Genomic DNA, 27,219 nt, shown 5'->3' on the forward strand with positions numbered 1-27,219 from the left:
AAGGCAGCACCCACGACTCCTTTGTCTTCCGCCACAGTGGGATCCACTGTAAACTCACAAATCGGGAGTATGGTGAGGGCTACCTACTAGGTAATTGCATTGGAACAAGGACACACTAGTAAAGTACAGCAGTGGCAGGACAGTGTTTAACCCGATTCCTCTCACCCCACAGGTGACAGTGCGTATGCAGACTACATAATGACTCCGTACCTGAATCCTGCCAACGCTGGGGAGAGGAGATACAACTGTGCCCACACAGCCACCCGCCTTACCATTGAGCTGACATTTGGAATACTCAAGAGCCGTTTCCGCTGCCTACATAAGAATGGAGGGGCACTACAATACAGCCACGAGACCTGTTGCAAGATTGTGGTTGCGCGTGCCATGCTGCGCAACATCGCCACCAGGAAAGGCACCCCAGTGGAGCTCACCGATTCGGAATCATCAGGTGAGGAGGGGCCAGCTCGAGGATGAATGCCAGCCGGTGTTTTTGGTCCGGACGCCAGAGGAGAGATGAGATAAAACACAGAACTATTTCTAAGAGAGAAATGATAACACAATGTTATATATTTATGCAAGACTGTGTTTAATTTCCTCAAGTTCAGGATATATTACGTCACACAGCCTGTGTAGCACACAATGTAGTTCTGAATGTCCCGCACATGTTGGTCACACAGTGCGAAGAAACAATACTTAACAAGTGTCTGTGTGCAATGGGTTGATACACCCATTGCCATTTGGTAGTCAGGGCACGTCAACGTCGGCACCGACGGCTCGTAGCTCCTCGCCCTGAGTGCAAAGTGCCCTCTTCAGTAGCATCTGCAGCCCTGCCATGATGCACACTACGGCGCCTGTCCTGTGGGAGCGGTGAAGCGATTCTGCTCCTGCTTGATTGGGCGTCCGCCTCCAGTTGACTGAGGAATCCTGTTCCAGCAGTGGCATCTGACCGCAGCTGGTCCACAGCACATGTGACCTGGGCTAGTCCCCTGGCCACGTCCTGGCTGCAGTGTGCCGTCTCATGCTACATGCTGATGCAGCGCCGTGACAGCACTGAGGTGGCTGAGGCCACACGGTTGACAGCCCTTGTGTATAAGTTAAGGCGTGTGTGGAGGCGCTGCCTCTCCCTGCGCCTAGCAGCACGGTCCTCTCTTTTCTCAGCAAAGAGTGCCTCCAGGGCACCCGTCAGGCCCATGAAGCCCACCCTAATTTGTCTCTTAATGGATCTTATGCTTTTTCCCCGCAGGCGCTGCACTTCAAGCATGTGCCACTCAAGCCCTCTGAAGACTGTCTCCTCTCCTGCGGCAGGTGCACTTGTAGATGGACGTGCCCTGCGCCTGGATGGTATGGCTGGAATGGGAGTTGAAAGTGATTGAGCTTTGTGTTGTGGCTCACACTGTCCCTGAACTTGGTGGGCATCATCATCAGTGTCCTGTGTTTCCTCCTCCAGCGGTGGCAATGCGATGCACGGGGGGCGTTTTGCAGGGATGACTGGGCTGCTGCCCTCCTCCTCCTCCTCCTCCTCCTCCTCCTCCACTTGCCCTGACACATCTGCGCTGTGGGATTCATCCTCCCCTCATCGGTCCCGGTGTTTCTGGTGGTGCTGTGGACGTAAATGCACACATTATATTGGTATCTTGCCTTGCATTTGTCATGCAATAAATTACAATGTTTGTAGTTACATGGGTTCTGACTGTCTGTATTTTGCCTTTCCTGATGCACACATAATGGTTGAACCTAGCTGGGTGTCACTGCTCCAATGTTAGGTGCATGTAACAACATCTCCCATAATGCATTGCTGTGTGTGCTTGTGTGCATGGATCTCTCCTGGGTGTGTGGGTGAGGTAGGGAGGTATCAGGGGTGTGATGGCATGCTTCTTACCTTGTCTTGGGTCTGGGTGGTCGGAGCTGTCAAGGTCTGCCACGCCCCTCACACTCTCCGGTAGCAGGGTCCCCTCGACCATTTCCTCAAGTGGCGTGGAAGCAGTGGTAGTAGAGGTCCCACCACCGGGCTTTTTAGCCTCCTCCAGCCTTGCAGCAACCTTTTCCATTGAGCGCTGGCGCAGGTCATACCAGCGTTTTCGCAAATCCTCAACGCTGTGGTGGGTGACGCCAATGGAGTTTACCTTCTCCTGTATGTCAGCCCATATCCTTCTTTTGCGTGTCTCTGGCACATGCAGGGATTTCTTCCCGAAGAGCAGCTCATGGCTCACCGCCATGTCCAGTATCAAGACCTCCAGCTCTCTTTCAGAAAACTTGTGTTTTTGCTTCCTTGTTGTTTCCCCCTTCTGCATGTCCTGGCTGACCATGTCTCCTCTCACAGTAGCAGTGAAGTGATGCCTGAACTCTCCTCCCAGCCTCTCACTCTGCTTCTGAAATTCAGGTGCAGCATGGGTGGTCACACTTCCTGGTTGTGATGTCATCAAGCTGCACCTGAATTTCAGATTAGCGATTCCTTATTTGTGAGATCGCAAAATTAGCGAATACGCAAATAAGTAAATCTCTATTTGGGTACTCGCAATTGAAAATGCGAATTTTAGGGAATCGCTATTTATTTGCGAGGTTTTATTTACATCCCAATTTGCGATTCTCAAATTGCGATTCGTTAAAAATCGCAATTTGAAAATCGCAAATTTGAAGTTTGATACATTTTTATCCTTTGCGGTTGTGAAAGAAGGAGAACCATTGTAGGACCACCTCGTCCACACCTACTCTGTCTTTGAGAGCCTTGATGAGAAGATTGTGATCAACCGTGTCAAGGGCTGCCTATAGGTCTAGAAGGATGAGTAAGCAGTATTTGTCAGTATCAAGGGACTTGGGGATGTCATCCACGATGTGGAGGATCGCGGTTTCGGTACTACCGCCTTTTCTGAAGCCCGATTGGTGGTGATCAAGCAGGTTGATGGTGTCAATGTGCTGGTTCAGCTGAAGGAGAACGATTTTTTCGAGGATTTTGTCTAGGAAGGGAAGGTTGGAAACAGGTCTGAAGTTGTTCAGGTCGTTGGTGTATAGGCTTGGATTTTTCAGTAGTGGTGTGACTTGGCCGACTTTGAGGCAGTCTGGTATGATGCCAGTTTTTAAGGATCTGTTTATGATTTCACACCATAGTAGTGCAAGGGAGAGTTTCAGCTTTTTAGTCAATTGGATACGTACAGGGTCGAGGATGTGGGATGAGGGCTTAGAGGAGGAGATTAGTTTGAGAATCTCAGCTTCAGGTACGGGGTTGATGGATATCCAGGCTTTCGTGGGGAGCAAGCTCGTAATGTTTTCGACTGTTGGAGCTAAGTTTTTGCAGGAGGGATTGAGGTTGATGTCAAGTGATAGCTCAATCTTGGTGATTTTCTCGTCGAAGAAGTTGGCGAAGTTGTCACACAGGTCTTTGAAGGCCTGGACTGGGGTTGCAGAGGTCTTGGAGGTTTGTTGCCTGATGATGTTAATGAGCTCTTTTGGCCTATTTTTTGCATTTTCAAGAGCGGAGCAGAAAAAGTTGGTTTTTACATTGTTGTTTTGTTTTTTTTAGTTCCTTCTTGCTGTTTTGAGTTTCTCGCAGAGGCTAGAGGAGGGATTATTTTCTCCACAGACGTTCTGTAGCTCTGAGTTGTCTCCTTTCTTCGTTAATGTCCTTGTAGAACCAGGATCTGGAGGGGATGTTCCTGGATTTTTTCAGTTTCAGGGGGGCTAGTTGGTCTAAGATGGAGGACATAGTTGTGGTGTAGTGGAATGGGAGTTCTGTTGTGGAGAGACCGTCTGGGAAGATGGGCAGGAGGGTGCTTATTTTTTCTTCCAAGTCGACTATGATCATCTGTGTTAGGTTTCTAGTCCATGTGGGGAGGGGGGTCTTGAATGGGAGGTTGGGAGATGATCAGTGATGTGATGTGGAATAGGATTAAGTGGTGGTCTGACCAGTCGACCGGTAGGATGTGGTCTATTGTGATTGCGTCGCGTTGGGCGATGATGGCATCCAGGGTTGCCCCTTTGATATGAGTTTCTCTAAGCAGTGCTGGGTAAGGTTGTTGGTATGTAATAACTCGTTCAGGATTTGTATTGGTGAGCTGTTTCTATCATTCCAGTGCAGGTTGAGGTCGCCCAAAAAATAAATTGAAATTTTTACAAATGAATTGGTCCTGAAATTCTAGAAGGATATGGACCTTTAGTTTGACTGCAAATATGAAGACAGCACAGCGTAGTGAAACCTACTTAAGATTAAACATAATTTATTGCTGAATGATCCAACAACTTCTCTGTTGGCAGGCTGGGTACAGCCTATTCTATTAGCTGGAGAGAGTACAGTCTTATTTTATTTGTGCTCTGCCATTGACAGTGAGTTTAAGCAACAGAATTTAGAAAGTGAAATATACGTACACAAAAGTTACAGGAGTCCCATTAAAAAATGATCACAGATCTGACAATCCTTATTCCGAGACTATAAAAACACTTCTATGGTACATTATAATGATACTATAGTTAGCAGTTGTGTGGAATTTATTAAAATATCTACTTGTCCATGGGGCAGGTTGCGTCATAAATCTACTTGTCCTATAACAAAAACCACTTGTCTCTTTGGTGCCATGTAGTGCGGCGACAAATTATGTTAGCAATCTCATTATATAAGAGCTCTGAAATAGCCTCTTTAACTATGCCAGGGCTCATACCATAGTAGTGTTTGAATACTTGCAATCCCCTCATGTTGCCACATTTCCGCAGATCTACATACTGGGGCTCAAGGTAGTGTTCCAGGGTTAGAATGCCCTTTTGAGTCTGTGCAAACCTACTAACTTGCATGTTTTAAGGGTTTTCCACCACTCTTCTCTAATCTTTTCCCATGCTGACAAATGTACTCCTGACAATGGCAGACATAAACCTTCTTCCATAGTTGGGGAAAAAAGTGACTGGAGGGAAAGTGAACTGGCAAACACTCAGATTTTCGCATGAACAAATGTACACATGCGTATTTGCTCATGCTAAAATGCAGTTCACAAATATTTTCTAGGAGTACTATTTGTTGTCCTACTTCTGTAAATTCTTGGAAATTCACAAAAGCCGTATAGCTGCACTTAATGCAAGGACATATACCATGGGTGCACTTTTGAGACTTTCTTTGATGATTGGGACCCTAATTTGGTCTGGCGTTAACCATGACCTTTTGCATTTATTAAACTTCGGTCTCTCTCCCTGTATCGGCTGGCTTCACTGTGAATGACAGCATTCTGCTTTTTCGCAAGGAGCATTTCGGCACACAAACTAGTTTTGTTCAGTGCCAGTAACTACTGTGGCAACTTGTGATTTTTTGAGACCAAAAACTATTTTTGCTTTTCCAATGTTTGTTATAATGGTAAGGGCCCGGCAGCTCCCACACCAATATGGTTTTACAAAAACCATGCCAAAAAAGTCACACATTGACAAAACTGAAAGGCTGACCCCTAATTTCAGACCTACTGGCTTTACTAATGCTTGTTTATTTTTGTTTCCCATAATCTTATTGAAACTGGTTACACTGATTTTCCATAATGAATATTCTGGGGAAATGCTAGCATGCATCAACACGTTACTAAAGATGCTGCAACGAAACAGTACCTGAAATTTTACAGTAGTTTAGCTGAATGTTTTTTTCCTGGTTTCATGTTTTTTTTCATTATTTTATTTTGAAAGCAAAGAATCATCAATCTTGCTTTCAAGCTTCTACACATATTTGCATCAAATCAGAGAGCATTCTACATAGCCTCATTTGTTGAACTTTGGAAACATGTGTACTCATTTTTATACTGGAACTACTGTCAGTAGTGTAGTCAAAGCTTACAACATTTACTTAGAGCGCTCACCCTAATAATAAAGGCTTTCAATTTATGAACCATAAATACTAGTTTGAACAGCATTAACATATGGATAAAAATATTACCTTAACTGCAGACAGTGCCCTTCCCTGGTCCATAATGTAGTAATGCAAACTACCAGCCAAAGTGTTTGTGCTGCAGGGGGTTGGGCCTACTTGTCCCAAGGACAAAATACACAAGAAAACGTGTTGCCCTGGACCCCAAACAATATGTCCTGGGTGTCAGGCTATAGGAATTCCACACCCCTGATTTAGTAAATATTTTATGGGATCAATGTAGCATATAAGAATATTGAAAGATCCAATGTCAAAGACATTTTAATTTAAATGCCAATACCAATAAAGCATGCTGTAACTATGCGATGCACTGTTAATCAGTTAAACAATATCACATGTGGGAAGAGGTGAGATATTTGAAGGGAATTTAACCTGGGAGGTTAGGCATGATTTCCGCTGAATGTGATCGCCCTATTGAGCTCACTATGCAACAAAAAAGATATCATCATATACGTATAATGACTTAGAAAAGTTAAACTGGAACAAATACACCCCTCCTACTGCCAACTAAGGGAGAACATCCCCTATTCCCACTTGTGCAAGGTGGTCAACAACTTCACTTTACCAACTGCTGTATGTGTGATGTATCAACCTTCATAGTCACGGACGTGCAAGCTGTGCCTTGAAGCACAGAACTAAAATCAGGCCAGCCAAGCAGTTAACCAGCGGCTAATTGTCCGCTGCCTAATGCAACCCACACTGCCCAGCGGACCTGGCTAACTACTTACATACCAGAAGCAGATGGAAGTATAGATGGTATCAGGAGGCGTGTTGTTGAGATTTAGTGGCAGTGTCCATTACAAATGGTGATGTGGTTTGTTGCCACGGTCCGTCATTGATGGTGTAGTTGGTCTCTTAGCCTTCCCACATAAAAGAACAGCAGTGCTGATGTGAGAGTTCTACTGTCTGTCGCATTACCTATACGGGCAAAAAAATTAAACTTTAATGTTTTTGATTAGACCAAAATATAACAGGTGAGTTGTCTAAAATCCGGATCAGAGGCTTTTTCTCTGACATACATGATACATTTCATTACAGTTCACACACTGAATTATTGTAGGACAGCTTATCAGTGGTAGATTTTTTGCAACTTTATCTTGTGATCACTGCCTGCACTACTGTGCAGTTCAGGAAAAACAAGTAAAACTATCACAGCCAGGTGCGGTTTCTCCATTAGGGCTTTAGGGCTACGTCCCACTGAAATTCCTACACATTACTGCACAAATATCGAATAGATCGATTTATTAAGAGAGCCGATCAAATCTCTAAACAAATTGATAAATTTAAGTCTGGGCCGTATGTCCCAAGCTGTCTGCCTCCCCTCACTCTGAAGGAGATGGAAGCCAGGCAGTAAATCAACTTTCTGAACTGTGACTCACGACGCAGGGCTTACCATTCTAAAGCCCTTTGTTGCCATTTTAGCCTATGGTAGTATTCACTGTAGGCATGCAACGCTTTCAGGGTCACGGTTTCAGGTGTCAGAACCTGCATACCTGCATGAGGGGAGCTAATCCATCATAGATCCAACCCTTTCACATTCGGCACACATAGGAGTGGATGCAAGCACAATCGAGTTGGTGCCTTTTTGATAATGGCAAGGGTAATAATGCTATTCTTGTGTTGTGTATATTGTACTGAGACCCCAAGTCACGCTAATCTCCCCCAGTGTGACACCCCAGGCCCTGGCCCTTTAACAGTAGAACTGCTGTATGTGTTCCTCCACAAAATTCATCCAAAAGACAAGAAGGGTTTTAGTTGCACTGCAAAGTTGATCCAAATATCAGAGTCAAGTGTAAAGCGAGAAATATGTGCTTATTGTAAAGACAGTTATTTGCTATATGGCGGGCCCTATCTTCATGCCCTTAACATAAAATGCTATAAATATGGATTGATTTAAGAACAATGAATGTTAAAAACATTAAGGCAATACATGTCTGTGATTTAATTCCTCTTTTATTCCAAGTTATACTATATCATGCATTCCCGACGAGTGTTCACTATTTTATCATGTTGTGTGTCTGTATTTTGTTCAAAGCATCTCTTGCATAGTGCATACTTTCAGCCGTCCCAAGTGTTAATGAGGGGCTTTGATTGAGAGTTCTGAGACTGAAGCCAAAGCAAAGTGCTTGTCGGTGGGTTGGCCTCTCTGCAAAGCATACAGAACAATGGTCATGTATTCCAGTTGCAATTGAAATTCTGTGGAAAGGAGTACACAAATGTCAAAATATTTACAAGGCAAAAGCAAATTAATTGCTTAAATGTGAGTGAGCGAATCTGCAACTCCAGCAACTTGTTGAGACTAGCAGAAGTGAGTAAGTGATGAAGCGCAAATACGGAGCAGGGTGACTTGCGGCTCAGAGTCTCGCTCGCTCGCTGCTTGCCCACCGCCCGTCCTGAATCCAGAGGGGGTCTGTGCAGCCCACAGCCCGCAACTCCTTACGGTTTTACAGATATCAGAACGGCGGGGACCTGCACTGCATACGTATCGCTGCAGACTCCTCTGGTGTGATCCATTGAGGCAAGGTACGGTTGGACGTCATTGGTGGTTAGAGTCGAGGTAACATCTTGTCTAGCGGAGCCGGTGTGGCTTGGGAGCCGGTGTGACCACTCTCAGCCCACCCGACTCAATTTCACCAGCAAAAGCAGAGAGCATCAGCCGGTGCAACTAGTAAACCGGTGTGACCGTTCCAAGCCCACCAGACTCAACTTCATCAGCGGGAAGCGGAGAGCATCGGTCGGTGGAAGCCCTGGAAACCCGCAAACGACCATTTAATGCTTATTGCCGCTTCTCACTTCACTCACCAGCGCCAGGAACCAAGACCAGCGAGGGACGAGCCGGGGGACTGAAGGTGCGGAGGATGGAGTAGAGAATTTAGATAGGCGAGAGTGGCGTGGCCGGAGTACGCTAGAGTAAGCTGACCAGCTGATTCGACCTGAACAGCCCCCGTAACACTTACTCTAGCTGCGACTCTGATCTACAAACATTGATTGGCGCTTGGGGGGTACCTGGAGGGGTCTGTTTTGCTGATCTCTGATGGTTCGGTTGCCCAGCAATCTTGCAACCTTTCATAACCCCTCAGCTGTTTCTCTAGCTGTTTCTTCAATTACCTGGTATTGGCCGTTTGTTCCCTTCATTAATCAAAAAAGCGGGGATAACTAAAGATTCTTAGCTGGGCAAGACTTGATCACGATCAAGGAGTTGCGCCAGTATTCTACCGGCACTGCATCATCAAGATACTAGGTGCAATACTTTTCTGCATGCCACTTAAGTCTGCTCTATACCTCTAAGCCTTCATATTTGTACCTGAAAGTGTTACGCTGTTGTAGAGAATTGCCAGTATCTGGCGATTGCTAAGTGTGTGCTCCAGCGAACAGAAAATAGTCAAATGCAACCAGGTGTCAGATTGAAGACTCCCGCTGGTCTCACTCTAGCCACCTACAGGCATATAAATATCAGGCTGTTACCAGATACTGATGTATCTGGCAGTGATCATACCCAGGAATAATAGGACAACTATTTTTTTCAATACAGAAGCATGCGTTCAGGTAAAGAAATGTCCCCCCCAATAAGAAGAAAAAACTACAGGGGGGGGGGGGGGGGAATCCTTCATTTCGCAGATTACATACATGTTTGAAAAATCAACGAAAATTCCTCAAAAATTAGGTTTTTTTAAATATCCAGTTGGAGCTATGTTATCAGTACAAAAGGAGGCAGAAACAACTTGCCTACAATCTCTGATGAAACCAGAATGTAAGATACAAGCTTTATATCAGGCACAGGACCCACAAAGTATGTTTACCCAAAACCATTACGGGAAAGAGGAAACTGTAGGAGATCAAGGAGGGGTGGGGGGCACATAACCGACATGGAAATGCTAACAATAGCATCAACAATATAAATGACACAAGAATATCTGCATTTACCTGAAATACCTGCTAGTAAACCACAGAAAGTTCTGATATCGGGGGTACTACTCCCTTTGGAAGTTAAAGTAGAAATTAAAAAGCGTAAAACTGAGATGGCTGTAATGCCCTCTTCCCCTGAAATAAACCAGATAAATCATAACTCATCAGTACCAGGTGTTCATGAATTAAAATACAATGTAATAAGTGAAACTCAGTGACAAGATCGGATGTGGAGAACAGTTTACTTTTTTACGACCTCTCTGGAGAGATAAAAGGACATCAAGAAAGAAAAAGAGAACCTGAAATAAAAGGGGACAACTTGCAGTTTTGGAGTACACCATGTAACAATCATAATTGCAGCTATGAACATTCCTTGAGTGTGATAAAAAAAGACAGATAAAGAAAGAATAAATCCTTCAATTGGTACCATGGATACATCGTAATGTAAGTCAGAATGCTTACAAAACCAAAACCTACCAACAACTGGCAAACAAGATTTTGGGGCCATATTCTATAGAACTTCACACCTAATATTGGAAGCGCTCACGTATCAATCAAATAAAATAGGGGTACAAATCGATTTGCTTAATGTCATGGCAAATTCAGTGGCTGGAATAGACCAGAAATTGGCAACATTAAACAACTTGATATTGCGAGCACAAGCTACAGCCTCATATTCGGATTGTACGTGTGCTCCTCTAATCAATTAATTGGCAATAATATCGGATGTGATGAGCTCTATACTTGAGGACTTAAAATGGAATCTACAAATCAGAAGGTCTAATGAATAGCGGGAAGTAGGAAAAACAGAGGAAATTTAACCAACTAGAAATATAAAATCACAAAGTAATTTGGTTCAGCCGAATTCATGGAGCATACAGGGTGGAATGTCGAATATGCAAAAGAGAACAATGGAAATATGTTAAGATCAGCAAAAAGAAAGATATCAAATATCACTCAAAAATATAGGGCTCCATCTATAGAAGAAAAAGTAGAAGAACTAGGAGATAAGCCATCAACTTCTCCGTCTTTTAGTATGGCAAAAATCACAGAGAAAAAAAAAACCTAAGAAAAGCAAGAAATAAGACCAAAAGTAATCCAACAAACAATATACAAAACCAAACAATAGGACGAAAGGGGAATAGTACAGACAGTTTCAATCAACAACAAATTATTGGGGAATCAAGCTAAACCAATACCTGGTGAACAGATAATTATAATTAAATTACACAAATTAAAAATATTTCCCTCAATTCTATAGAGGCAGGAGAGAAAAAAAAACTCTAAAAGGAGAACCGCAAAGAAGATAGTAAGCTATGTGAACAACAAAAAAAACTCACCTTTGGAAAAAGGAAAAAGTGGAATACAATCTTATGATTCAGACATATAGGGGACAAATATGAATAAAACGGAGAGAAAAGCTACGTTGTGTGAAGCATATAAGCCATCACAGGAAATGTCTGTGCCCAAGACCGATGTATCACTGAAAAAAGCAGAAAAAGAAAAAAAGACCATCTGACCTAGAAACATTTTTAAGAACCGCTGGATGTTGATACAGGAGGATATTCTACACATGCAGTACAGAGAACAATCATAGTCCAAAAAAGTCCAAAGCAGTCCCATAGTTGATCAAAAAAGGGTGCACACATGATTCTAAAGTACTGGATGGGGACAATAAACTTACAAATTAATTTATCAAAGAAAGAACAAACTACCATGGTAATTGACAGAAGTAATTAAACACCCAATGATGGTAATACCCCACTTATTTTTAAACCAGAATACCAATCCAGAGGTAGACATGATATCTTAAATCGAGGAAATATTTTATGTCTTTAAAGTAATCCCTTCTTTAGGAAAAATCACATGTGAAGATATAGAAGCCATCGAATTTCTCCCAAATAAAGAAGACAATCATGAAAAGACATTGATAAGTAGGCCCCATCAAACGGTATACCCAAGACACATTACATGAGAGAACGGAATATCAACAGAAAAAAATAACACAACAGGTATTCTCAATATTGAAAAACCCGATAGGCAAAACGGATAACCTATGAACATCAATAATGAATCAAACTAAAAAAGAATTGCGAAACAGGTTTAAATGAAGGCTGGATTACAGCGGCCCTTCATGAGGGATTGCAACCTTAACAGAATAACCAAAAGAACTACAAGGAGGAAATACACAATCGAAAAGAATTTATAAGACTATGCTTCTGGAATATTAACGGGGTATGCTCTAAAATACAAAATGCATACCTTTCCTCGATGTCAAGCAACTTTCAGATTATATTTTTGCAAGAAACTTGGGCTACTAATCCACTAATGTTGGAAGGCTTTAAAGGGTACTTTGAGCCAGCAATTAAACAAAGAAATTATGGGCGTCCTAGTGGGGGCCTAGTAATATTCATTGCTATAGATTTGAAAATGGAGCACGAACAAGGGGTCTTAAACAACAATAACATTGTAATAGTAAAGGTATGGTACATGGAAAAAAAACAAATCAAAATCACTTCCAACTTATAAAGTTATATATGCATCCTAATTTAAGTTCAAGGAAAAACAGGAGTACGTTTCTTATGAGCTTTGTATTACAGCAAATGATTGAGGACCCATACAGTGAATATATTATCTCAGGGGATTTTAACCTAAATCTGTTACTGCCCTATTCAAGAGATGATACAATCCTACAACTGGACTATTTACAGACAATTCCTCAGCAAACATTACCTATGGTAATGAGTAACCCAGGAAGTAAAGTCAGAATAAATCTCTTAAAGGCTATAGAATCGCTGGGATTAAGAATGTTAAACAGGAGGTGTCTACAGGATACACCTCTAGCATGGCATTTCACTCTCATGACAATAAATCAAGAATTGATTACATATGAACATCTTTGAATTTATTCAACAATATATCATCCTTTCACATTGAAAAATCAAATGTTAGTGATCATAGCCAGCAAATATGTGTAATGAAGTTGCAATGTATACAACATAAAAAAATTGCAACCGCCCCGAAAATAATGGGAACAGTTAATTACAGAAAACTGTACTGGAAATAAAACTCCCAAAGTATCTACCAGTATACCGGCTCTAAAACGTGTTAAAGAAAGCTTTGTGAAACTTCTGACTGTAATAGAAATCTGGGAGGACTTTATAAATAAAAATTAAATTTGCTTCAAAACCTTACTACAAACAACACCTGAAGGAATCAAGCTGAAGCTAGAAATAAAACCAAATTATCATATACAACTTGTATCCTAAAAAGAACTCGTAATAGGCTATTGAGACAGATAAAAAACAAAATCCAGATAATACGATTATACTATTTAAATGTAGAAGTACTAACCAGGAGTAACAGAGGTAATTTTGGCATGCAAAAACTCAAGCAAAATAAGCACTCTGGGTTAAAGTGCTATTAACAAGTAAAAAGACTAACTCAAGAGACTTCTGGAAACTGATATATGGCCTACCACGATCTACCCAAACATCAGTTTTGTCTACATTAAGTGAGGCTGACTGGATCAGATACCTAACAGCACATCTAAATAGTAATTGGGAAATCACACAAAGGGGCACTAGGCCTAATGATGCAAGAATTGTAACAAAGAACTTGGAATAGAAGGTTGACATAACCGAAAATCAAATATGTTAATTAATGGGATTCCGTTTGCATTATACAAAGAAAATCCCGCCGTTGGGCAGAGTATCTCGCAAAAGTATTCGAGAAATCCATCAAATCATCATCAATACCAGAAACATGGAAGGATTCATTGATATCACCTATACATAAAAAAGGAGATTTGACACAGCCAGGTAAATACCGCCTGATGACCCTAAAAGACACAGATGCCAAGCTTTTTGCAGGAGTCCTTCAGACAAACCTTTCTGCATGGGCAAATGAGATACAGATAATTCCACATAATCAAACGGGGTTCATGCAAGGATTGGGAACTGCAACAAATATACTAGTTTAATCATTACATAATGGCCAAATATATCAAAGAAGCAACCATTATATCTGTGTTTTGAGGACTTTAAAATCAGCCTTCGATTGTGTGCCTAGGCAGTACTCTGGAAAACGCTGTAAGAGCAAGGAATACCATCTTCCCTTTTGAAACTGATTCAACTACTCTATTCAAATACTTGGGTTAAAGTTTGGTTAGGTGATGGCAAGTGTGTTACAAAGAAAATTGTAACGTCCATGGGCCTAAAGCAAGGGTGCGTATTTGCCCTGTTGGTTTTTAACCTGTTTCTAAAAGATCCATCACATGCGATGGACACGTTGAACGCCTATCCTCCAAAATTAGCTAGTACACACGTCAAACCTATTATATGCAGATGATGTGATCCTATTAAGTCAAACAAAAGCCGGGTTACAGCGCCTGATAAATAGGATATCAAGGTATTCTCAAGCAAAAGATATGGTTATAAACGAAACCAAGAGACAAAGTATAAGCACAAATAGTACCTCCAAAACTTGCAATTAGAACAAGAAATATCATACAAATATTTGGGAGTACTTTGACGATAAAGGATCATTCCATCCACACAAGGTTGATATGCAAAGGAAAACCAATACCTTATCGACAGTATTCAGAACCTTGCAGAAGTCCTTAGAGGGACCGAGCTACCTCCCGTTTCTAAATGTAATATCAACAAAATGATTACCAAGCTTTGTGCAGCAAAGACACCATAATCATTAATAATGCTGTGACGAAAACCTTCAAATCACTTTTTCACCTACCATTCAATGCATCGCCTGCCCAAATTAGATTCGAATAGGGACTAACTAACCAACTAATTGTAAGGAAAGGCCAATTCATAAAAATGTGGAAAAGAATCAAAATGGATAATTTGAAATCAATTGTCCAATTTGTTATGGCAGGAATTGCAAACAAATCAAAAATCCAAATTTTGGAAATATTTACAAGTTGCCTTGGATAAATAAAGCAAAACCAAAGGAGATGATCGACGGAGTGTTGAACAATGCAAGCACTTGCCCCCATTCAACTGACCCAGGTTTAACCCATCATCATTCTTTAGCTCACTCCACCACCCCAGTTCAGACACGGCCATATGCAAATCAGTCTGACGCTGTGCCTCATGGGAACAGTCCAGCTCGAACTGCCAAGCCAGGTCTTCCCTGGACCGGAAACAAGCATCCTGGGACCGGTTTCTGGCTAATCAGCCGTCATCAGCCAGGCTAGCTTGAATCCAGTGGCAAAGTGAGCAAGGGACAAACGTCTGGGCATACTCTGCCAACTTAGGGCGAACAAAGCAAAACCAAAGGGGATGAAGGACAGAGTGTTGAACAATGCAAGCACTCGCCCCCAGTCAGCTGATCTGTGTTTAATCCATCATCATTCTTTAGCTCACTCCGCCACCCCAGTTCAGACATGGCAATATGCAAATCAGTCTGACCCTGTGCCTCATGGGAACAGTCCAGCTCGAAATGCCAAGCCATGTCTTCCCTGGACCGGAAACAAGCATCCTGGGGCCGGTTTCTGGCTAATCAGCCAGGCTGGCTTAAATCCAGTGGCAAAGTGAGCAAGTGGCCCACGTCTGGGGAGAAGCATTTTTTTTTAAAGCACGTTTTGGTCTTTTACCAGGATTAGGTCATGTAATACCATGGCTTCGAACAACGGACTGATGCGTTGCTGTTTATGTAAAATTGGCGAAGAGAACATTATTCACTTGCTATGTATATGCTCAAATTTGAAGGAAGAAGAAAGAAGAACTATACTTAAGTGACATTTTAACATTCACGGAATACAGACATGTAGACAAGCACTTATAAGAGGTCTACAATCAGACATCATAGCTTTGAACACAGCTTTTGTAAACTTTGTATTAATGATAAGGAAGAAATTAGATCCGCAAGACTAATCTGCGAGATAATATAGGACGTATGTCACCGCTAATTTGTCTTAGGAGATACGCGTTATTAATACATTTTATATTATGGATGATTTTGATTAACTTAATGAATGATTTTTATCTTAAAGTCAGATTTTTATTGTAAAATATATTTGTTGCACTGTGAATTATTGTCTTTCATATATTGTAAGACTTTACACAAACAAAATACTTGAATTGAAATGTGAATGAGTGTAGTGTATGTTTGGGGGCGGTGAAGTGAGAGAGATGCGAGGAAGTGCATTTTGGGGAGAGTTATAAGAGGGAGCTGAAGAGGAAAGAGTCGGTTGAAGATGGACGAGATTTGCAGAGAAAAATGGCATGCATATCTAACTTAAAGCACACATAACTGAAGGCCAAAACTCCTTCCACAGGCCTCAAAACTATTTAATTCAGACTCATAATTTCCGAATCGAAACATTTACGTTAATTATTCATAACAAATCATTGTTGTTACTCATTCATCTTAAACAGCTAACAATCAATGAAAAAAAGGCAATCATACTGACAGGTTTGGGGTGTATGTCAGTTGTGTTTTATATCAGGATGCAATTACATTTCAGATAGAAACCAACTTACAGGTCGGGTGGCACATTATGGGTATCACAGATATGTATTTTACATGTTACCTTTTAGAGAGCCCCCCCACTTTTTTTGTCCCACTTAAAGACCTGTCTGCACATATTTCTTTATGACTAGTTGCAGCCTGCAGCTGTGGGTGCTTACCTAAACCTGGTAGGAGCATTTTCTTCCAAAGTTGATGCCACAGGTAGTGCAAGACACTGAGCAAGAACACACTTTAAAGGGCTTTAGTTTTTACGCTTTACAGTAACTGTTGAACATATTAATGCAGGAAGATATTGGGCTATTTTAATGTGTTTAATATTTCAAGATTATACATTCCCACTACTCTCTAAAATTTGCTTTATTACTAATTTGCTTTACAATTCACCATTTGCCAATCTTTTTTCAAATTTTCTCTAAAGGAGGTCCCCGTGTTTGTCAAATAAGCTGGCTCACATCCTCGCTATGTAAAAGTCATACCCAACTTTTACGCCCCACCACTTTCAAATGTCACCATCCACCACTGATTATATCTCTCCCTCTGTCAAATTATAAAATGTGTCCTCAATCATTAAAAATACTGGTCCTGGTTGACCTTTTCAATAAGCTAATTGGATTGAATGAAAAACTGTCAGTGTGTACATTACCTTACATAACGTGGGGATTATTGTTTTACTCTTCAACATATAATAGAAGGCTGTCTGTCTAATGAATGCGAGAATAGCCCCTTCACCACTATCGGCTGTCACGGAGGACAGACTCTCCCTGACAAAAATAATTATCATTTCAGAGGAGGGCAGAAATCTCCCAGCTACTAAGTACGTGGAACCCTCTTGTTAGTTACACGAAGGTGCACTGTGTACCCACACTGCTGATGGTGTACTGAATCTATACATTCACTGAAAAAAGCGAGGGTCCCATAGCATTTGGTTATCAAAAATAAACATGTTCACGTGTCTATCAGAGCCCAGTAAAGCATTATGTACTGAAGTAACTGGCCAACGTTGAAAGAGAGGCACAATTCATGGCGAAATTAGTAAACTCCTTGTAATTCTAACCAAGGCACAAGTGCTCACAGAAGTCAAAAGCCCTCATTTAGTAATCGCCAAGAATGCAACATGTTTTGAAATTAGGTTCTTGGACATTTTTCTACTCTGATCCATTTAAACATTTTAAATAATTATTGTGACACAGCACATTTAAAACTAGTAATGTAAACAGTAGGTAAAACATGTTTGTAGAGATGTACAATGAGTTGGTTATAAACCTGTTAAAACTGTTTTTCCTCACCTTTCTGATACATTTCCAAATACAGCTCGGAAACTGTGGTTCAGAGTAAAAACAGCATGTACCACCTCCTGGGGTTTGCAGGAGATAAACATTGACTAGATCACTCTGCACAGGCGACTCGTAATTGTTTCACTAACCAAGTGTGACTTGGTGTTTGTCACTGGTTGGCCGGTGATCGTCACGTGATCGGGAACCTCTCGGCGAGCGAGCGAGCGGAGGAGCAGCAGCAGCAGCGGGGGTGGTGCTGTGGCCGGACCCGGACCCGAACCATCCCGACCTAATCCCGACTCGTATCGACCCCCGGAGCCCCGGAGTTGCTGCCCTTTACACTCAAACTAGAAGACTGAGCAGTGCGGGGGCACAGGCTGCAGGCTGCAGGGACCGTCTCGGAGACGCTGGGCCAAACCGGGTCGGATTGGAAAAAACGAGCGGCAGCGCAGGTGCTGCCTGACTACCCGGACTACACTGAGGCAGTCAGCGGCAGGCTCGCGCCTCGCGGCCCGCGGGGGTGTGCAACCGCTTCAGCCCCATTAACCTGCCCAGATTGCTAACTTCGCCCACCTCGTCTCGTCCCACCCTCCATTCCCTCGTGTTCGAGCAGAGGAATAGTGAGCAGAGGGGAGGAGAAGAGAAGGCGCCACCAGAGAGGCGGAAGGAGCCGCCCGTGGAGGTTCACTAGGTGGTGCTCACTAACCAGGACAGCAGGTAAAATCCCCATTACCTAAACCGGTGAGAGCTTTCATCCGCCGTTATTGTCAAAACTGTATGTGGTAATAGCAGCAAGAACAGCTAGAATACCAGGTTAACTCAAAGATAGCCCCTCAAGCCACCGTTCCTGTTTCACTGCACTTCCCAGGTCTGCCCAGGTCTGTCCTGCCCCTCACTTCTCAAGAGAGGACAACGGAGGTGGGGTTGGGACACAGCCGAGTAGAATCTTGAGAGCACACCCCACTGGATACTTGAACTTACATACGTACATAAGCATACAAGCTAAAACCAGCGACCAGGAACAACCGACCGATGGTAGCATAGATCGCCTCCCAACAAAGATAGTGCTCATCTGATCCCAATTCGAAGCTCATAACCGGGAAACATGAGATCCGGCAGGACAAGAAAAGACTTACCTTGCACTAAACTTGCACAAAAAGCAAAAAAACCATCAAAAAGGAAAAAAACGCTAGACAACGGAAATTACGAATGTTGCTCCGAGGTTTCTGTCAATGATGAACTGGACAGCCAGAAAGCAAAAAACGCCAAACTTGAGACAACCAGAAACCCTATACCACATCTAAACTCTAGCGAATTAACAACTTTACTGGACGACCAGATAGCCAACCGGAACCTAGGTCAATCCCCTTTCAAAACTTATTCAAAGCTGGTAACATTACCACTAAACGAAGCGTTGAAACCAACTACAACTATCGCTCAATCAACCATCCACACGGCAGGCTCATGCCTAAACCCTGAAAACAGGAGTCTAATAAATATAGAGGGCCCTTCCAAACAAAAGAACCCATACTCCTTTCAGCCTAAGATCTTTACAAAGTTCGCGTTTCTGAAAGATCCAGCATCCATAATATTCTCTAAGACAAGTGAGATCAAAGGTTTGCACACACCCTTACATCTAAGCAACCTCAAATCAAACTCTATTTCCGATGCTGAAACAAAACTAAGTCTAAAGCAAACAGTGGCACAAATTCATTCAACGGATTCACAAAATATTAACCTAAAACCACAAACAGAACTTGAACAAAACGGACCAGACAAAAGATATCTACACAACGCACTGCCTACAAAAGAACGCGATCTAAAAAACGTTGACGTCTTAGAAAAGATAAAAGTCTCAAATACAGAATTAGTTAATGCAACAGAAGCCTGCGTTCCACCCAAAAAAGTGGAAGCAGGGGCTTTTGCCACTAAAATCGACAAAAACTATACACATACACAATCCTACTGTTCTCCCTTACAACTAAAAGACAAAAAGCAAGTCTTACTTCAAACACAAAAGCAAAACTCTTCAACAAAGACAGTAACAACCAGCCCTCATGAGTGCGCCGTAAAATCAAAGGACCCCCTTTCCTTGGAGCCCACAACTATACATAATTTATCATTACAACTGCCAAATGCAATTATAAATATCAACCAGGCAGGAGAACAGAATTTTCAGTATCGAATCGACCAAATTCCGGAACAAACTCTCTTGTCACCCGCTAGTCCTCCCCCCTCAGACTGCTTATTAACTAAAGAACACAAAATATCACTAACTGATGACTCCTACTCCTCAGGGATCAGTCAACTGCACTTCTCTAATGGCCAATCGCAACGACCGATAGCTCAAGTATGCGATGTACGCCCAGATGGAAAAGACCTAAACCCACGGCAGAGTCATGCGCAAATCAATAGAGACTGGCTTCAAAAAGAAATAACAATCTCAGAGAAAGAGGAACGCGAAAGAGACATAAAATCTCCACCGAGACCTAATCCTACGACTATTTATAACTCAGATTGCGATATGTCCTTCCTAGCCTCCCAAGAATGGGAGGATCTAGTAGCCTCATACAATAACAAGCCTCAAAACAACACAACCAACACAAAGACAAAAGCTAGCGAGTATAGTAAACAGGCTAAAGAGGCCTACTGGGAAACAATTCTTAGCACCATGCAATACTCAACTGAAGCACTGAAATAGCAGTCGCATAAAATGGACCTACAGCTGTCAGTACTTCAAACCCTGGCAGAATTTACATCTGCTATTGATACAAAGCTGGCCGACCTAAATGGGTTAATTAGAAGAGGACAGGAAGCAGTCCTCAACGATAAACTCCTTCGGCAAGACTGTAACTGCGCCCCAATTATAGATAAACTTTCCATGCTACCATCACTTCTTAGCGACATATTGTCTGTAGCTGTCGTTACATCTCAAACAAGAGAAAACTCAGTTCTACCTATAAAGGAGAAAACAAAAACAGCATTACATCACTCGGAGAATCTATCTCCAATTGAGAGCTTACCTCCGACCACGCAGGATGAAATAGGTGAGTGCAGGGCGCTGCAACACCTAGAAGATACCCCTCCAGGCAAAGCACCAACAAACCAATTGTCATCAAGCAAGGAAAATGCAGGAAAAAACATTGGTCGCAAAAATAAAAGGAAGGGGAGAAAAAGGAAAAACACGGCCCCTGCCCAACCTTTGCTTACTTGGTTGTCAAAAGATCATGCAGAAACGAAATTAAAAATAAAAAACAATCAAAATGTATCCACGTCGAACTCGGATATCATCACCACAAGAAATCCTACCTCAATAGGAATAACACCTCAAACGGACTTGCAAACTTGTCCCAACATAAATCACTCAGGGGTAAGCACACCAGACAGTGACAAGACCAACGCTTACCCCATATTGGAAACATCTCCAATGCCTAAAACTCAGGAGCCTCACGTTAACAAGGAACCTTTAAGCATACAAATAAAGGCCCAAACATCGAATAAGGTAAATAAAAGCTTACAAACCCAAGAGTCGATGGCAGGACAACAAAGTCATGAAACTTCAAAAACACAAAATTCGCCTCCGTCTGGAGACTTAGAAGATAAAGGTCGGTACCCCCAAACTAAACCTTCAAAAGAAAATGAAAAAAGTGGACCGGGCAACCTTGCACTAGACTGCCTCAGTGCATCTATGGCTAGACGCGCGGCTTCCCCTAGCAGACATGAAACCGACGATTTCACCGACGCAGAGGCCTCCGACATGATTATCTTTGCCCCCAGATATAAGTCCCGAGGCTGGATAGACATCCTAAACAGGGGGAATATATTACGCCTCTTACAAGCTATCCCATCACTAACAACGATTCATAGCTCCGACCTTTTGTCTGTTGAATTCTTACCAAAATTACAACTCAACAAACTCGGAAGCCTCCAAAACAACCTGGAGAACATCGGAGATAGCGTTTAGAATCAGCAACGAAATTACAACATTTCAAAACTGGGGGGTAGCACTAATAACAGTCCCCAAACCTCAATATCCAACTCCATTTTTAATCTCAGACAGCCCACGTCGTACAACGATTTCAATCCTAAGGGGCGCAAGAAGCAGTTCTCCAACAGCCAACCAGTTCCCCTCAATGGGTCCCTCGACCATGAATGGAAGGCAAGGCTTACAACGGACTATTCGACTAACAAATCCAAACTGACAAAAGACATTACCTACATTGCCCTTCTTTAAGGGCTCTAATGAAATTAAAATAACTATCTGGAATATTAATGGCCTTAATTCCAAACAAAGTGACCCGGAATTTCTGAACTACCTCAAAATGTTTGACATTATCTTACTTCAGGAGACCTGGGAGGACACAGCCTTTGACCTCCCGGGATACATTTCATGTTTCAAACCTGCAATAAAAAATACCAGATTCGGACGCCATTCGGGCGGTCTGCTCCTTTTTTCTTCTATACTGAAATTCGGGGAGATGCATCCGTTAACAAGTCACATTACTTCCCCAACCTGTATACAAGCTTCAGTAATCAAAATGTCTCTTGACCAGAAAACTCAAAAGGTAATATTGATAAATGTTTACCTCCACCCGAAAAATAAAGTACAATCATCAAAGGAAGTGGTTAAAGAGATATCAAGATTAATGGAGGAGGAAAACACCGATAAAGTCATCGTGGCAGGAGACTTCAACATGCATCTCCTAGGAACAACACAGGAAGACGACCTCTGTCTTGATCTGACTGGCATTTGGGGAGTCCCAAACCAAGGCCTCCCATCGGTAAACAAATCTACAAAGAGCTCAATACTCTTTCTATCAGAACTTGAACACCTAAACCTGAGGGCAACCAATGGCCGCTTCAAAGACGATAACCCTCCAGCACCAACGTACCATTCACTTAAAGCATCGACCACGATAGATTTCACCTTCACAACATTAGCTATGTTCAACAAAGTTGTATCTTTTCAAATAGGCAACAGTACTCTTAGTGACCATATGCCGCAAGAGATGGTACTACATTCTACAGCTATATTACACCAGGAGGCAGAAACATCTATTGTCCCAGTGGGATCAATAAACCTCCACCGCATTAGGTGCAATTCAACAGACATGGAAAACGTAGTAGTACAGGCTAAAGAAGCGCTGAAGGAAGCACAAGACAACCTCGTTCACCCACTTGAAATTTGGGATACTTTCATCGCCAATCTTGGTAAAAGATTTCCTGTAAATAAAAGCTCCAAAAAGTACACAAACGTCCCTCCAAATTTGAAAACCATCAGCCCCGACTCGAAGAAACTGAAAACAACAATAAACCATACACTAAGACAGCTACGGAGACAACCTGGAAACCAAAACCTTCAACAATCGCTACGTGAAACTAAAGCCCTCTTAAAAAAGAGAAGTTGGCTAAGAAAAACAACAAAGAACAACGATTTCTGGGCCAAATTGCTTTACGATGCCAAACAAAAAAACAACGTTAAATTTTGGCAATCAATAAACAAATTGCAGCAGCCGCAGCATCACGGAATTAATTCCAACATCTCCAAAGAGGTTTGGGCAAATTTTCTTTTCAACCATTTCAATAACAATGAAGAATCAACAACCTATTCCAAACCCCACACGCCGGGGATTAGCATTAAGATCAAAAATCAATCAGAACTCCTCAGCCAGTATTCACCTAACAACCAAATAAGAATAGCTCCGACCCAAAATATAGAGCATTCCTCAGAACACACAGCCGAACCGCCCATAAACGGAGAGAATATGGCCCAAATTAACAAACTGATAATGAACCAAATAACAACGGGTCGTCCTTCAGGTGCCCCGGGCCCCAATGGGATACCATCTATACTGTTTAAAAACGACCCGGTCTTCTGGAGCAAGGCACTGGAGCCCATCTTTCAATATGCAAGCATAAATTGCACAATTCCAGACTCTTGGAGAGGCTCAATTATAAGCCCAATTTACAAACAAGGGGCTAGGGCTGAACCAAAAAACTATCGTCTAATAACTCTGATTGATACAGAGGCCAAATACTTTGCAGGGCTCCTCCTAAAAGAAATATCTACCTGGACCAAGGAAAACAAGGTAATACCCTTGACCCAAACTGGCTTCCGGAAAAGGCAAGGCACCATAACCAACATAACAGCACTGACCCTACTCATGGACGCTGCTAAACAAGGAAAATACCCACTTTTCCTATGTTTTATAGATTTTACAGCAGCTTTCGACCACATCGACCGCACTAAGCTTTGGCAAAAGCTCGACAACTGGGGTATTCCTTCCAATCTCCTTTCCCAACTGAGGAATTTGCATACCAACACATGGGTTAGGATAAAACTTGCAAATGGTGGTAAAATATCAAGAAAAATTCCCACCTCAAAAGGTCTCAAACAAGGATGCGTTTTAGCCCCCATGTTATTCAACTTATTTCTTGCAGACTTACCAGAGACACTGAGCTGCACCATAGGCCACGCTACTAAATTAGGAAATGTTCCCCTCCCTTGCCTGTTATACGCGGACGACTTGGTTTTGATAAGTAGGACCCCCGCCGGCCTCCAACGCCTACTAAACGCCACTTTACAGTTCTCGCAAGAAAACGCTCTAAAAATAAATTATAACAAAACAAAAACCATGGCGGTTAATTACCACAAGAGAAAACATCTTAGTTGGTTTTTAGAAGGCCATCGCCTGGACCAAGGTGCAAGTTATAAATACCTAGGGGTCATACTGGACCAAAATAACTCAGCAAAACCACAGTTAGAAGCCGTGAGGAGAAAGGGGGTAACAACATATCTAACAATCAAACCCCTAAAGAAACTCCTACCGGATTTGTCATTCGATCCCTTGCTAAGGATCATACAAGCAAAATTTCAGCCAGCCATATTTTATGGGAGTGAAGCGCTAAAAGGAAAAGATGCCGCAACTCTTGATAATATAATATCTAAGGCATACCGCTCAATTTTTCATCTTTCCAGCTCGTCCTCCCCCGCTCAAATTCGATTAGAATTTGGACTTCAAAAACAATCCTTAGAACGCATGGGAACCTATGTGAAATGCTGGCATAAAATTAAACACGATGACAAAGGAACCCTGAACGAGTTACTCTGGACAGAACTTTCTCTCCCAAGAAATACATCTGCAAACGCATACCTTCAGGAAGCGATCAAACAGCTGGGGTTAACAGAAATGTGGGAAGTCCAGGGCAACCATCAAATTTTCAAAAAAACAGTTACAAAGTTAACGCGTACCCTATCCGCATTAGAAGATAAAAAAACCCTAGCCAAAAGATCACACGGCTGGATGGTTTTACACATCTACAATAAACTAACACCTCAACCCTACCTGAAAGTGGGCTTAAAAATTACTATAAAGGAAAAATTTCTCAGACTAAGACTGGGGGCTGGCCCCTTCAATCAATTCTTGCCCCCCTGGGAGAGAAAGGACGAAAACGCCCAATGCCGGCTATGTAGTAGTGGTCCAGAAGATGCAATTCATATAATATGCATTTGCAATAAGTTAAAAGACATCAGGTACACCCTATTAAAATCTGTCTTCAAACAATACGGTGTCAGATCATGCAGACAAGCATTAATGTTGTGTTTTCACCCAGACCGGGTACAGTTAAATTGTAGGCTGATCAAATTCCTTGACATTACCGCAAAGAGACTAAAAAACCTGGCCTGAGTCGCTCATAGATTAAGGCTAATACTAAATCCAGACTCCAATACCTTCAGCCACAGCCACAATAACAGCAGCAGCTATCTTTTGTCAATTGTGTTAATAACTTTATTGTCTGCGATAAATAAGCTACTGTATATAGTGTTTTTACCATGAAATGAACGGAATTTTATTTTTGTATATGCAAAGGTTTTGATTAATCATGCATAATAAAATATTACCCAGCTCGGAAACTGGAATTATGGGATTTTATTGCTACTATGTTTTCTACATAATTGTGGATGCATTACATTTGCAACAGAATCCATCATCTGCTGGATAATTTGAAGATTTTAATCTACGTGTGTAATATTTTGCACATACAGTTGTAAACTACGACACAACATGAGAAAAAGACACCAACTGAGTGTTATTGTCCCTTTATTGCCATTGCATCCCAACTATTAAAGCCCTCTGCAAATACCAGCCCCATAACGCCTCTGCCTGCCTCCCCTTGAGTAGACTTCAATCATGAATGCCAAATCTCATTCCGAACTGTGGGACAACAACCAAGTTCCCATCCCCAAGCAGTGATGACTGCGAACCAGGTGAAAATGCAGATGTATATACTCACAGCATTCGTTGTGATAGAGGCCAACGAAGCAGGCCCGAAAGCAGACTGAGATCGCAGGAACTGAGGAGGAGAGTTAGCAGCCAGGTGAGGAAGACGTGGAGGTCTTTCTGCGCGCACTGAAGACCTCGACCAACTGACAGCACAGAGTAAGTGAGATGCAATGGGAAAGACCCGAAGTACAAGTGGGGAATCGGAGGTCGGGGTAGCGAAAGTGGAGCAGGAGGTGACGCGGTCATGAACAAGCACGGACCGGGTGGCTCTCCGGTGACAAATCGCGCCAAGAGAAGGTGATCCGAACCTAAGCCAAGTGAAACCATATCTACCTAGGACAACTTACCAGGACCACTTCCATTCATTCAAGTCACTGAATTCTTCCGAGTGCCACATGAGTGTGGACTCATCAGACAGACGGGGTTGTCAAGCCCCGAACTATAGATCCAGTGATTCCACCTCTGAAATCCAAGAGCAAGCACGATCGCCCCACGAAACGAAGCCCAAAACAAGCGCAAGTTCTACCAAACGAAGCCCAAAACAAGCCTAGTCTCAAATCCCACGACCATAGTTGAAAAAAATGGACGGTAATAATCAATTGAAAACAAATATGTATTTATATAGATGTATTTAATTAAAACTTTGTTCTCAGATAAAAAAATGCATTCCGTGACGGGCGAGCACCTCATAATATAATTGCATGGATAAAGTTGCAGCAGTAAAAAAAATTGATTTCAGTTCTACTTAATCTTTTTTTATACCCATTTGTGTGTAATAATTCTCATTCAATTTGTATGATTTATATTTCTTAAAGATAGTGTTTGGCAGCTTTTCCAAAGAAAACTAGTTATTATTCAAAGAAATGCGCCCATTTTCTAGGATGGCCACCACTTTCACTGCTTTGTATTTGCGACTTTTTTTCTGTTTCGATGTCTTGCTAATAAAAAATTGCACACAGGATTTTGATAGTAGTTGGACCCGCCCGTGTTTTTATAGGCTAGGCTCTATAGATGGTTGTCCACTGTTCAGGATCATTCAAAGCCCTCTTTATGTTTTATATTTACTGGCTGGGCTTAGTTGCGAACATCTGGGTCGCTAATAGCAGAAGAACAGCGTGGTACTAGGACAGGAGATGGGCCTGGTACCAAAATAAAAGTGCTCCTATTAGTAGAGGTGGGCGAGACAACAAATTGACAGACGAGCGGAGCCAGAACCGAGCCCAGGGTCTGGCCGGGCTCGTGGAGCCGGTGCACGAGCCGATCCCTCAAAATGTTTACTATGTAAATTATACAGCAAACGTCAGATAAAATATAAGTCTCTTCAAAATTGAAAAAGTGTATTTCTGTAACGTGGTGGCTTTGACATTGGTACCTCACA

At 42.3% G+C, this 27,219-nt stretch overlaps 1 protein-coding gene across 3 annotated transcripts in view; it reads right to left on the reverse strand.

Annotated features, from left to right (window-relative positions):
* ZNF592 (zinc finger protein 592) overlaps positions 1 to 26,340 on the reverse strand; it is a 393,935-nt gene extending 367,595 nt beyond the window's left edge. The window contains exons 1-2 of one of the 3 annotated variants that reach the window (XM_085644054.1): positions 26,189 to 26,340; positions 6,617 to 6,802 (exon numbers count right to left, since the gene is read on the reverse strand). The gene's annotated coding sequence lies outside the window, so the exon portion shown is untranslated. Of the gene's footprint in view, positions 1 to 6,616; positions 6,803 to 25,851; positions 26,092 to 26,188 lie in introns of those variants that run through there. The other 2 variants (XM_085644056.1, XM_085644055.1) reach the window with 2 other exon arrangements.
* Positions 26,341 to 27,219: the final 879 nt, after the last annotated feature.

Source organism: Triturus cristatus, chromosome 3_1, assembly GCF_964204655.1.
Source record: "Triturus cristatus chromosome 3_1, aTriCri1.1, whole genome shotgun sequence".
In the NCBI taxonomy this organism is placed as follows: domain Eukaryota; kingdom Metazoa; phylum Chordata; class Amphibia; order Caudata; family Salamandridae; genus Triturus; species Triturus cristatus.